This window comes from Mobula birostris, chromosome 4, assembly GCF_030028105.1.
Source record: "Mobula birostris isolate sMobBir1 chromosome 4, sMobBir1.hap1, whole genome shotgun sequence".
NCBI classification, from domain to species: Eukaryota; Metazoa; Chordata; class Chondrichthyes; order Myliobatiformes; family Myliobatidae; genus Mobula; species Mobula birostris.
This window is the reverse complement of record NC_092373.1, coordinates 42,437,552-42,450,575: the sequence shown is the minus strand read 5'-3', so window position 1 is coordinate 42,450,575 and position 13,024 is coordinate 42,437,552.

The window sequence follows — 13,024 nt, the reverse complement described above, 5'->3', positions numbered from 1 at the left end:
AAAGCATTGCAGCTCAAAATTCTTCATAGAGCCCATCTGACTCCAGATCATCTCTCAAAATTTAAGACATGGGTTTCTCCAATGTGTTCTATATGAGCTTTCACCCATTGTTTTTGGACTTGTCCCAAACTTCAGACATATTTTGGGTGAAATGGTTTCGGTTTGTTTGATGTGCGTATAACAAAAAAACATTTAAAGTGCCGCACAGATTTCAGGCCATGTAAAAATTTCCTGCTCAGAGCAATAATTGGTCTGCGCAGATGTAAAAAAAAGAAGGAACGTTGGGGGACAGACAGGAGATTCTGTAGTCACATAAACAATGCCTGGATGGTGTGTTGCCTGCATTTCCTCTGTGGCTGCAGAATATTCTCAAGAGGGAGAGTGAGCAGCCAGAGGTCATGGTGCACATTGGCACCAATGACATGGGTAGAAAGGGGGAAGAGTTCCCGTGCAGTGAGTATACAAAGTTAGGGAAAAGGACGAAGAGCAGGACCTCCAAGGTAGTAATCTCAGGATTATCAGAATCAGAATCAGGTTTAAAATCACCGGCATATGTCGTGAAATTTTAAACGAGAAAATCTGCCTATGATAAAAAGCAACACACACAAAATGCTGAGGGGAAATCAACAGGTCAGGCAGCATCTGAGGCAGCACCAGCAGTTATTGTACTGCCCTGCACTGTTTTGTGCACTTTATGTAGTCCTGTGCAGCTCTGTAGTCTAGTGCAGTTTTTATGTTGTTTTACATAGTCTAGTGTACCCTTGTGCTGTCTCACATAGTCTAGTGTAGTTTTGTGTTGTTTCATGTAGCACCAGGGTCCAGGAGGAATGTTGTTTCATTTTTACTGTGTACTGTACCAGCAACTTCTATTCTAAGCTGTATAGTTCTGATCCTCCTAAAGATAATATTGTAATGAATAATTTCTTCGATTATTTAAACATTCCTACACTTTCTGAGGATAATCGAATATTGCTGGATCAACCCATTTCTTATAAGGAAATTGCCGAGGTTGTTCACTCTTTGCACTCGGGGAAGGCTCCGGGTCCTGATGGATTTTCTGGAGAGTTTTATAAGGCTTTTTCCTCTTTTCTTATACCTCACTTATATTTAGTCATTTCGGACTCTTTTAAATTAGGTAGGTTGCCACAATCCTTTTATGAAGCCTTTATTTCGCTTATTCTTAAAAAAAAGGATCCAACTGAATATTCTTCTTATCGACCAATTTCCTTACTTAATGTTGATACTAAAATTTTATCTACACTTTTGGCTTGTAGGATTGAAAATACTTTGCCATCTATTATTTCTGATGATCAAACTGGATTTATCAAAAATCAATACTCCCACTTTAATATCCGTCATTTATTGAATGTTATTTATTCTCCTTCCAAAGAGATATCAGAATGTGTGATATCCTTAGATGCTGAGGAAGCCTTTGGTTGGGTTGAATGGAATTATTTATTTAAAGCTTTAGAAAAATTTAACTTTGGACCCAATTTTATTCAATGGATTAAATTACTTTATTTATCTCCCTCCGCTCAGGTTCTTACTAACTCTCAGAATTCTAAACCATTTAAACTTCAACATGGAACCAGACAAGGTTGTCCTTTGAGTCCTTTGCTTTTTGATTTGGTCTTAGAACCTTTAGCTATTGCTTTCCGGGAATCTAATTATATCACTGGTGTTTTAAGGAGAGGTATTACTCATAAAGTGTCACCTTATGCTGATAACCTTTTGTTCTACATTTCTAATGTGGAGTCTTCTTTACCTTCCGTACTTTCTTTACTCTCCTGCTTTAGTCAGTTTTCAGGATATAAACTTAACTTTCATAAGAGTGAACTTTTTCCTTTTTTCTTTCATAAGAGTGAACTTTTTCCTTTGAATAATTTGGTATTAGTTAATACTAACCTTCCTTTTAAAATTGTAAGAAATCAATTTACTTATTTGGGCGTAACAATTACTAGGAATTATAAATTCCTTTCTAAAGAAAATTTTTTTATACTTCTGAATTATGTTAAGAAGGCACTGCAAATTGGTCACCGCTCTCTTTATCGTTGATTGGCTGAATTAGTTCTATTAAAATGAATATTTCGCCTAAATTTTTGTATTTATTTCAGGCAGTACCTGCTTTTATTCCTAAATCCTTTTTTGATTCTCTGGATTTTATTATATCTTCTTAAATATGGAAAAATAAAATTTCTTAATTAAATAAAGTTCATCTTCAAAAAGCTAAAAAGAATGGAGGTTCAGCCTTACCCAATTTTAGCTTTTATTACTGGGCAGTCAATATATGGAATCTTACATTTTGGTTATATTATATTAATCGAGAGGTCTGTCCGGTCTGGATTTCTTTAGAAGTTAATTCTGTTAATAAATTTTCTATCATTTCTTTCTCGGATCCTCAATTCCTTTATCTTTATGTAATTTAACTGATAATTTTGTAGTTAAATACACCTTGAGGATCTGGGTACAATTTAGAAAATATTTTGGGTTATTGAGTTTTTCACTTTCAAGTCCCATTTTTCTAACTTTTTTAAAACCTTCTATGACTGATATAGTTTTTAAAGAGTGGAATAGATTGGATATTAAATGTTTTCAGGATTTGTTTGTTGGAGATTATCTCTCTTCATTTGAACAATTGTCTGCTAAGTATAGCCTACCCAAAACCCACTTTCTTCGATATTTACAAAGTAGAGACTTTTTGCATTCTCAAGTACATACATTTCCTAAAAGTCCAAATAAGAATTTACTTGATACTAGTTTTAATTTGAAACCCTTCCATAATGGATCTATATCTTATATCTATGGTATGTTGTTGGGAATGAGAAATATTCCTTTAGACATAATTAAACATCTCTGGGAACAAGATTTACAGATTCCATTTTCTGAGGATACTTGGAATGAAATTTTTAAATTGGTTAATACATCATCATTATGTGCCCGTCATTCCCTTCTTCAATTTAAAATGGTTCATAGGGCCCACGTGACTAAAGATAATCTCTCTCGTTTTTATTCAGATATATTTCCCTATTGTAACAATGGAGAAGCTTCACTAATTCATATGTTTTGGACTTGTCCGAGTCTTGAAAAATATTGGAAGGAAGTATTCCAAGCTTTTTCGGTGCCTTTTAAAGTAAATTTTAAACCTAATCCTTTGATTGCCTTATTTGGTATTGTTGGAGGAAATTATATTATTTTGGAGTCACATGATTTGCATACTTTGGCCTTTATTTCTCTTATAGCCAGGAGGGCATTGTTGCTTAAGTGGAAGGATGCCACTCTGCCTGCTCATACTCATTGGTTACATGATGTTATGTCAGGCTTAAATTTAGAGAGGATTCGCAGTTCAATTTCTGAACCTAGACAAGATATTTTAACATTGTGGGGACCTTTTTTGAATTATTTTCAAAATCTTTGACTTGCTTTTAAGCACAGATATTGGCTAACAATATGTTTTATTATATGATAAGGATTTTTTCCTTTTTTTTTTAACCAAACAGCTGTTTCTTTTCTGGTAGCGGGTTTAGATTTTTTCATATAATAAAATTATCTCTTTTCAATATTATATTTAAATTTAATGTATATGGATATGGGGTAACGAGAGTATGTTTGTTATTTCAATATATTGTAATCAATATATATTGCATATCGTACTGTACTCTGTAGACCAGGGGTCCCCAACCTTTTTTGCAACACGGACCGGTTTATTATTGACAATATTCTTGCAGACCAGCTGACCCGGGGGGGGGGGGGTGGGAAGGGTTGCCACCAGACAAGAGTAGCAGTCAAATACGTTGTGTTTACCCCAGAAAGACTACAATGACCATGAAGCCTTGTGCGGCACCAGTGCGCATGCGTGTACGTGCCGATTTTTTTTCTGCAAATCCTTTTTGGCGATTCTGTTTGGCGGGGTGGGGGGGGGTGTTAAGTGTTAATCACGACCAGAATATAAGTGTTAAGTGGCTAATACAGTCAATTTCATTTCTAAAAGGGTTTATCTAACGAACTTAATATTAAACACACAGTGCATATTTTCCTCGCGTGAATATAGTGATAAGTCAATTATCAGGGGAGCTTGAAGTAAGTTTTGAACGAACTTCCAGTAGAAGTGGCAGAAGCAGGTTCAATATTATCATTTAAAGAAAAATTGGATAGGTATATGGACAGGAAAGAAATGGAGGGTTATGGGCTGAGTGCAGGTCAGTGGGACTAGATGAAAGTAGCGTTCAGCACGGACTAGAAGGGCAGAGATGGCCTGTTTCCGTGCTGTAATTGTTATATGGTTTTAGGAGTCACTTATAAGTCAATAGCATCATAACATTTTAAATAACGTTTGGATATTAAACACACAGCACATATTTTCCTCGTATGAACATATAAAATCATTGCAACACACCAATATCGCTGAATCAGTGGGAGCCCTGGGCTTGTTTTCCTGCAACAACACGGTCCTATCGAAGGGTGATGGGAGACAGCGATACTCGAAGGGGGTTCCTTATGTCCAGTCTATTCCGCAATTTAGTTTCCGTTGCATTCATTGCAGAAAACTCCGCTTCGCAGAGATATGTTGGAAATGGAAGCAACGTTTTCAGTGCTTTCATGGCTGTCTCAGAATATTTAGCCTTGACTTTGATCCAGAATGCTGGCAGAGATGTTATGTCAAGCATACTTTTCAGCCCACCGTCATTTGCAAGCTCGAGGAGTTGATCTTCTTCCTGCGCTGACATGGATGACACATGCGTAATGACCTCACGTGCATTCAAGTTCAACAGTGGGCGTGACAAGGAATGAGGAAAAGTGCAGCTGACTCATATCGCCAAATCGTATCGTTTCCTCGTGGCCCAGTAGCACATGCTTTGCGGCCCGGTGGTTGGGGACCGTTGCTGTAGACTTTTATGTAAGAGATCAATAAAAATATTGAAAAGAAAGTGCTGGGACCATCCATTAGAATTCAATGGTCTGACTGGCAGTCTTCTGAAAAAAGTGGGATTTTTAACAAAATTAGAAGAGGCCTTGATGGAGTTTCTGCACATTAAGTCATGCTTTTCCATTCAAGGCTCCCGGGTATTTTTTACACAAATTGAAATTCATTGTTGCATTGAAATGACAACAAAAGTGCATTGCATGCCAATGTACATCACTGCTATTCATCCATCACTCTTCATGCATAAACCTGTCACACATGTGGAGAGCTACAGATAGAATAAAGGAGCTGATTGCTGTTCGTGATCGTTTTTGGCAACAAACATACAGTAAATGAAAACTTCACTGCATGTGATAGTACTAACATCCTGTGTCTCTTATGATCCAAAACTTAAACTAATCAATGTAGTAAAAACAGTAAATTCTTGAAATATTCAACAGGTCGGGCAGAATTTGTAGAGAGAGAGAGAAGCAGATTTAATGTTTTGTCAGCAGCCTTTTCATCTGATCTGTTTTAAATTAGGATTGAAATGAGCTTTAAACTGCAGAAGAAGCAGGGAGAGATGGGGAAAGCAAAAGGGAAGGCTTAAGTTTTGCAGAGAACATGAGAGAGTGGCATATTATGTTGGCTAAAAATGGTGATAAAGGTATGTCAAAAGGAGCTGTTAATAAGAGGATCAATGTTATTGATGTGGAATTGACTAATCATCATGTTCTGCTGAACTTTGAAGTTCCAGTTGGCAACTATTGCATCCACCATTGGTCTGGACAGGTATTCAACACCAAAATGATTTGAGTCATCTTTCAATATCCATGTTACTTGCTTGTAATAACACAAAGAGAGGTCATTCAGCCCATGTAGGGCCATGTTGGCTCCCAAGAGAGCAATCTCATCAGTCCCCTTCTTGTGTTCTTACTTTCAGTAGTTCCGCAGATTATTCACTCTCACCTGCCCAAGGGTTGAATTTCATGCAGTCACTGGTAGGATGTTGCCAACTCCACACTGATACCAACTGTGGTCAGAATTTCTGAGTCACTGAGCAGTGAGACAGCCAATTGAATTACTACACCACTATGCTGCCCATATCTGAAGTATAGCTCCCTCTTGGCACTTAGTTCTGCAAGCAGAAGAAATGCTGCACCTACCCTTACACCTTCTCCCTCACCACCATTCAGGTCCCCAAACAATCCTTCCAGGTGAGGTGACACTTCACCTGTGAGTATGTCCGAGTCATCTGCTGTATCCAGTGCTCTCAGTGCAGCTTCCTCTACATTAGTGAGTTCTGACATAAATTGATGGGCCGCTTTGTCGAGCACCTTTGCTCTACCCACCTCAAAAGACGGGATGTCCCGGTAGTCACCCATTACAATTCAACTTCCTATTCTGACTTGTCAGTCCGTAGCCTCTTCCACAACCACAATGAGGTCACACTCAGGCTGGAGGAACAACACCTCATATTTCCTGAACAGACTCAGGCACGGACATTGATTTCTCTCGCTTCCAGTAATTTCTCCCGCTCCCCCTTTTTCTATTCCCCTTTCTGACTCCCATCTTACTCCTCTTCCCCTGCCATTATTCTCCCTCTGGGGGCTCTTCCTCCTTACCTTTCCTCCAGGGTCTATTCTCATCTCATATCAGATTCCTTCTTTTTCACCCCTTTACCTCCTCCACCTGTTACCTCTAAGCTTCTCACTTCATCACCCACCTACCTTCCCCCTCACCTGGTTCCACCTATCACCTCCAAGCTTGTACATATTCCCCTCCTCCCACCTTCTTATTCTACTTTCTTCCACCTTCCTACACCGATGAAGGGTTTCGGTCTGAAATGTTGACTATTTCTTCCCTTCCATAAATGCTGCCTGACATATGGAGTTCCTCCAGCATTTTGTGTAAGTTGTAAAAGAGTAGTAATGTGCTGATTTAGACATTCTGGTTGTATCTGAATATAGCAGCAGTGAGAAAATAAGGAACAATGCTTAACTATGTGTGTTGCCTGACAACGAGCTGGATCAGCTGATCTTATAATTTCTGTGGTTTCTGGACAAGATTGAGGACTTGTAAAAGGACAGAACAGTGAACAAGTTTACCAATGGAAATCCAAGGAGGAGGTGCATAAGGTCTGAATCACTTTGCACCTTTGACAGAGTGAATGTTCAAAGCTGCTGAAGCTGGAGGAGCCTGGAGATTTTGTACAGCTTGGAGGTACCAAGATAAGGAACTGGAAGTCAATGTTGGCATGGTGAGGGGAGGGGGGAGGACGAAAAAGATAACATGAGGAGCAGAAAGCTATGTGAATCTCGCTTTACTGGATGGAAAATAAGAAACCAAGGGAAGTGACTGTTGGAAGGTTTCAGTTTGAAGATAACAGCTGAAATAACTGCTCCTTTGCTATATATACATGTGAAATAGAACATTGATTCTGATGTTTACCTCTCTCAACTCAGAGCAATTGCATGCATAAGCACCCCTAAAATTCTTTCAGTAATTTGATAATCCAAAAAAAGCCACAGTTACTGGAGATCGGCAGTGACCTTTTTGATATCATAAACAGGACTTGTTTACGGTGAAAGCAAGTTGTTCAACCACGCAGACCATCCAAATTATCGGTGGTGTCTTCTGTATCTACAGTATGTGTGCATGTGTATATGATTACTTGTCGAACTTCCCAGAATTAACTTAGTACAGCTGCTCCCCATGTGTAAATGTAGAAATGGTGCAAGAATGCACCAGTGTACAAGAAAATGAAGCAAAGCGACAGACACTAAATAAAATCCACATCTGCATATCTTGCCACCAAAGAAAACTGGATAGAAAAGCGATGACTAATTATGTACTAATTAATGATCTAAGGTATGGAAAAATTGATACTTAAATCAGAGTCATCTGTGCACAGACAACCAGGAGTCGTTTCCAGTTACCAAATGACGGAGCCTATAAAGCATTATGTAGCTCAGTCGAATAAACCCTGAGTCAGCATTACAGAGAAAAGTGCCACAAACGCCACTAGCATTTTGGGGGGAAAAAATCAGTGATTATTTTGGTAACTCAACTTTGATTAAAATCATGCTGTTATCTGCAGGGTGGTTTCACTAAACTGTAGCTTAATTGAAGTATTTAAAGGACTCATTTAAGGGTAATTGAGACCAATTAACATGAACATAAAGATGAAATGTGACTAGGCGAACGATATTAGCTGTTAAAAAATTAACCACAATAATGCCTGCTCAAGTTGACACATACATACAGATTGTGATATGCTGCAATTGTGTCTATCAGAGCATTCTAGAGATTACTATGTGCCAAACAGACAGAAAACATTTTTCATGTGTAGCATAAACTTTAATAACTTCCCTCTGTTACTGCTGGCAATGATACCATTAAGTAAGTAAAAACAGATGGAGTTGTTGAAGGTCTTTTTTTTAACAAGAAGCAGATTTCAACCGCAAATGTTTTATCACTGTATCATTAATTACAACTGCAATGTAGTTTCAAATGTGCTTTAGAACAGAGAAGACAATTGATGAGTTAACATTTCATGTACTTTTCTGTTATGCTTAGAGTGCTTAACACTATTTTGTAGGTTTTAAGCCACATATTACAGATGTAATTTTTTTTGCATGCATTACCACATCAAGAGAAATGACTACATAGCTCTGCTAAGAGTAAACTTTCCTCTGAGTCACAAATTTCAGTTGCCCACCCCCACCCACCAGGATTTGAGCATCCTAATCCAGACCAATTAAGTGTTAGATTGTCACTTGTTGCTACCTTTTCGCTGGTTTGTTAAACAGAGGCTCTCTCTTCAGTCATCATAAAAGTTCCAACTACAGCTTTTCAAATTAAGTAGTTCAAACCTCCCACTCGCGCCCCCCCCCAACCGCATTCTGGCCAAGACTTAAATCCTCTGACGTCACTATCAAAGCATTATTAACAGTTCATTCATCAAGAAATCTGGTGAGAAGCTGCCATCAGTCTCCTGAACCAGTGTGGATAACTTCACCTCACACCTCAGCATTGAATTGATTCCACAACCTATCAACTCACTTTCATGGATTCTGCAATTCATGTTCTCAGTATTATTAATTTGCTTATTTATTATTATTAATATTATTTTGTGTTTGTCTTCTTTTGTACAATGGTTGTTTTTGGTCTTTGTGTGCAGTGTTTCATTGTATTTCTTTGTTTTGAATCTCAGGAAAGTATATGGTGACATATATGTACTTTGATAATAAATTTACTTTGAATTTTGTCATTGTCCAATGAATGGGCTTCCATCTTTAGTAGGAGTTGCCATGCCTATTTAAGTTCCATAAAATTTGTACAGACAGAGTTCAAAATGTGACATAGAAACAGAGCATCTGAGACCAAAGCCAATTGAGCAGCTAATGACCAATTTCCTCCACTTGAAAGACTTTGAAATTAACAGCACCCAATCCAAACAAGCATTTTTGAAAATGATAAATGTAATGCCATATTGGATATTTGTTAATAATATGATACATGAAATGAAACAATTTGAATTTTTGCAACAACTTGAGGCACAATAACAGTAAATTATGAACTTTACATTGTTGGTTGCATTTGATTAAAGCAGTCAGTGGACCAGCATATCTCAGGCAGAAAAAGTTAGAAGCAATTAATTGTCCAAGTACCCTCTTCTGAAGTTGCTGTGGCATTAGGATCAAATTATTTTACAAGTTATTGGCCTTGCTATTATTTTGACATTTCTGGGCTCTTGTGCATAAATTGATCACCATTTATACCTAGATAATAACAATGATTACTGTAACTGCACATGAGAAAATCTGCAGAAGCTGGAAATCCAAGCAACAAAATGCAGGAGGAACTATGAAAAAGAGTATAGTCAATATTTCAGGCTGAGACCCTTCATCAGCATTCCAGAAGTCCTTCACATAAATTTCAGGGAGTTAATGCTGTTGTAGTAATGCTGAAGCATTCTTTTTCCCAACAAATTATAATAATCATAATAATGGTGATCTATTAGTTACAGTAACTAAGTGGTTGTGAATTACGGTGACACATCTCTAAAGAATGAATTATGCTGTGTAAAGTACTTAATACGTTTACATTTAATGTTTTGACGCATAGCATTGTGTATGTAAAGGAAGAGCGAATTGTTCGCTGAATCTCTGTGGGAAGGAAGGCCAGGCAGATTATCATCTATTATTTCTCCTTTGGTGTTTGCTGATGGCTGCTATTCCATTCCATTATTCTACTTTGCTTCAGTTGGGGAATACAGACGATTGCACCAAATGATGCTACCAGCAAACAGTCCTTAGAATCAGTCCTCATGTGGTTAGGAAGAGTCTGGGGATTCCAGTTCTAAACAAAGATTGTGGAAGTTAAGTATGCATACCCACGAATCCTTCACACAAGTTTCATGGGGTTAATGCTGTTGTTAGTGTGAAGGAAGAGCTATTATGTTCTTTTCCCAATTTAAAATTTAGGCTTTCCTTTTATTGTTATTGTTTTTATTATTATTATTATTATTATTATTATACAGTAATCATAATCATAACAATCCATTAGGCACTTAGCTAATACCAATACAAAGAAGTCAGGTTTTAAGCAGAGTGGCCATAGTGTGAGTGGGCCAGTGTACGAGTGGTTAGTTACAGGCTTTGGCTCAAGAGACTTAAGTGAGAAGAGGTGAAGGCTTGAGGTAAGTTTCTGTCATTCTTTGTCTATTAGTATGTAGCTAGTGCCATGAGAATGGGTCCAGGGTCCATAAGGCATAGGAGCAGAATTAGGCCATTCAGCCCATCAAGTCTGCTCTGCCATTCCATCATGGCTGATCCCGGATCCCACTCAACCCCATATACCTGCCTCCTTGCCATGTCCTTTGATGCCCTGACCGATCAGGAAATGATCAACTTCCACCTTAAATATATCTACAGACTTGGCCTCCCCTGCAGTCTGTGGCAAAGCATTCCACACATTCACTAATCCCTGGCCAAAAAAAAATTCCTCCTTACCTCTGTTCTAAAAGGTCACCCTCAATTTTGAACTGTGCCTTCTAGTTCTGGATACCCCACCATAGAAAACATCCTCTCCAGTGGTATATTCTTTGTGTGAGATGTGGGAACTCTGGGAGACCTCTAGTCTCCCTGATAATCACATCTGCACAAAGTGTATACAACTACAGCTCCTTACAAACCATGTTAGGGAACTGGACCTGCAGATGGATGGCCTTTGGCTCATATGGGAGAATGAGAAGGTGATAGATATGAGCTACAGGGAGGTATTCACCCCTAAGTTACAAGAGGTAACAGCTGGGTGACTGTCAGGGGAGGGAAAAGGAATAGGCAGCCCTTGCAGAGTACCCCTGAGGTCATTCCCCTCAATAATAAGTGTAGCCCCCCTGGCCAGCCTCAGGGTCGCTCGGCTCGCTGTCGTCTAGGGAAACAGCCCTCAACCCTGGCAAACTGGGTAATTAGTTTGTGTGGATGCTGTGTGATGTACCCCACCCCTCCCAAATAACAGACAATACACCAGATACGATTAAATGATTTACTTTTTATAGATATTACTGGAACTATATAATTAATAGAGAATAAAATATAAAAAGAAAATCAAAGGCGCCACACTTATCAAAGTTCAATCTCTTCGTGCACAAACAGTTGGCGCTCAGGACCCTTCTTCTTCACCCTGCGACCCCTCGAATCACCTTGACCGGCCGCCTGGGACCAACAACGGTGGTTGACCAGACGCTCCACACGAGTTCGTCTCCGTCTCATCTCCTCGCCGAATGCCCCACTCGGGGTCTGACCCCGTTAGCGGACTCACAGCACCTCATCCATCCTCTGTCTCTCTCTCCCGCCTTCTGCCCCAAAACCCTGCGCATACAGTAACTTCAAATACACCAAAAACATAACAACCATCCCAAATGGTTCGTAACATATTCTTATCACACTCTAACCCAAAACAAGCTGCTAGCGCAAGAACTTTCTCAGCGTTTAACATAACAAAGAAGCGTTCCCAAGTATAACATAACAAAGAAGCCATTTTAATTGGCCTACGCAGTAACATAAAAGACAAAACCCCCTTATATAAGTATACCTCTTTGGATAATATTTGGAGGGGGGACCTAACGGGGAAAGCCGCAGCAACCAGGTTTCTGGCACTGAGCCTGACTCTGTGGCTCAGAAGGGAAGGGGAGAAATGAGGAGTGAAGTAATGGAAAAGAATTCATTAGTTAGATGACAGGACAGTAGATTCTGTGCACTTGGAGGAGATACTCAGATGGTATAGCCAATAGTATTAAAAAGGATATCAAAAGTGTCTTCAGATACATAAAGTATAAAAGAGAGGTGAAACCACTGGAAAATGATGCTGGAGAGGAACGAAATGGCAGACAAACTGATTAAGTATTTTGCATCAATCTTCACAGTGGAAGACACTAGCAGTATGGTTGAAGTTCCAGGTGGCAGCTGACTTGTGGTTTTCTACAGGGGTCTGTGTTGGTTTTGATTCTTTATACATGATATGTCAATGATTTGGATGATGGAATTGATGGCTTTGTCACAAAGTTTGCAGATGATATGAAGATAAGTGGAGGGAAGGTAGTTTTGAAGATGTAGAGAGGCTACAGAAGAATTTAGACAGATTAGGAGAATGGGCAAAGAGATGGCAGATGGAAGTGTATGGTCTTGCACTTTGGTAGAAGAAATGAAAGGGTTGGTTATTTTCTAAATTGAGAGAAAAATTACAAAAAACTGGTGTGCAAAGGGACTTGGAAGTCCTTGCGCAGGATTCCCTAAAGGTTAATTTGCAGGTTGAGTCTGAGGTGAGGAAGGCAAATGCAATTTTAGCATTCATTTCAAGAGGACTCGAATATAAAAGCAAGGGTGTAATGTTGAGACTTTATAAAGCACTGGTGAGGCTCAATTGAAGTATTGTGAGCAGGTTTGGGCCCCTTATCTTAGAAAGGATGTGCTGAAACTAGAGACAGTTCAAAGGAGATTCACGAAAATGATTCCAGGATTGAATGGCTTGTCATATGAAGAGCATTTGATGACTCTGGGCCTGTATTTGCTGGACTTCAGAAGAATGAGGGGTGACCTCATTGAAACCTAGTGAGTG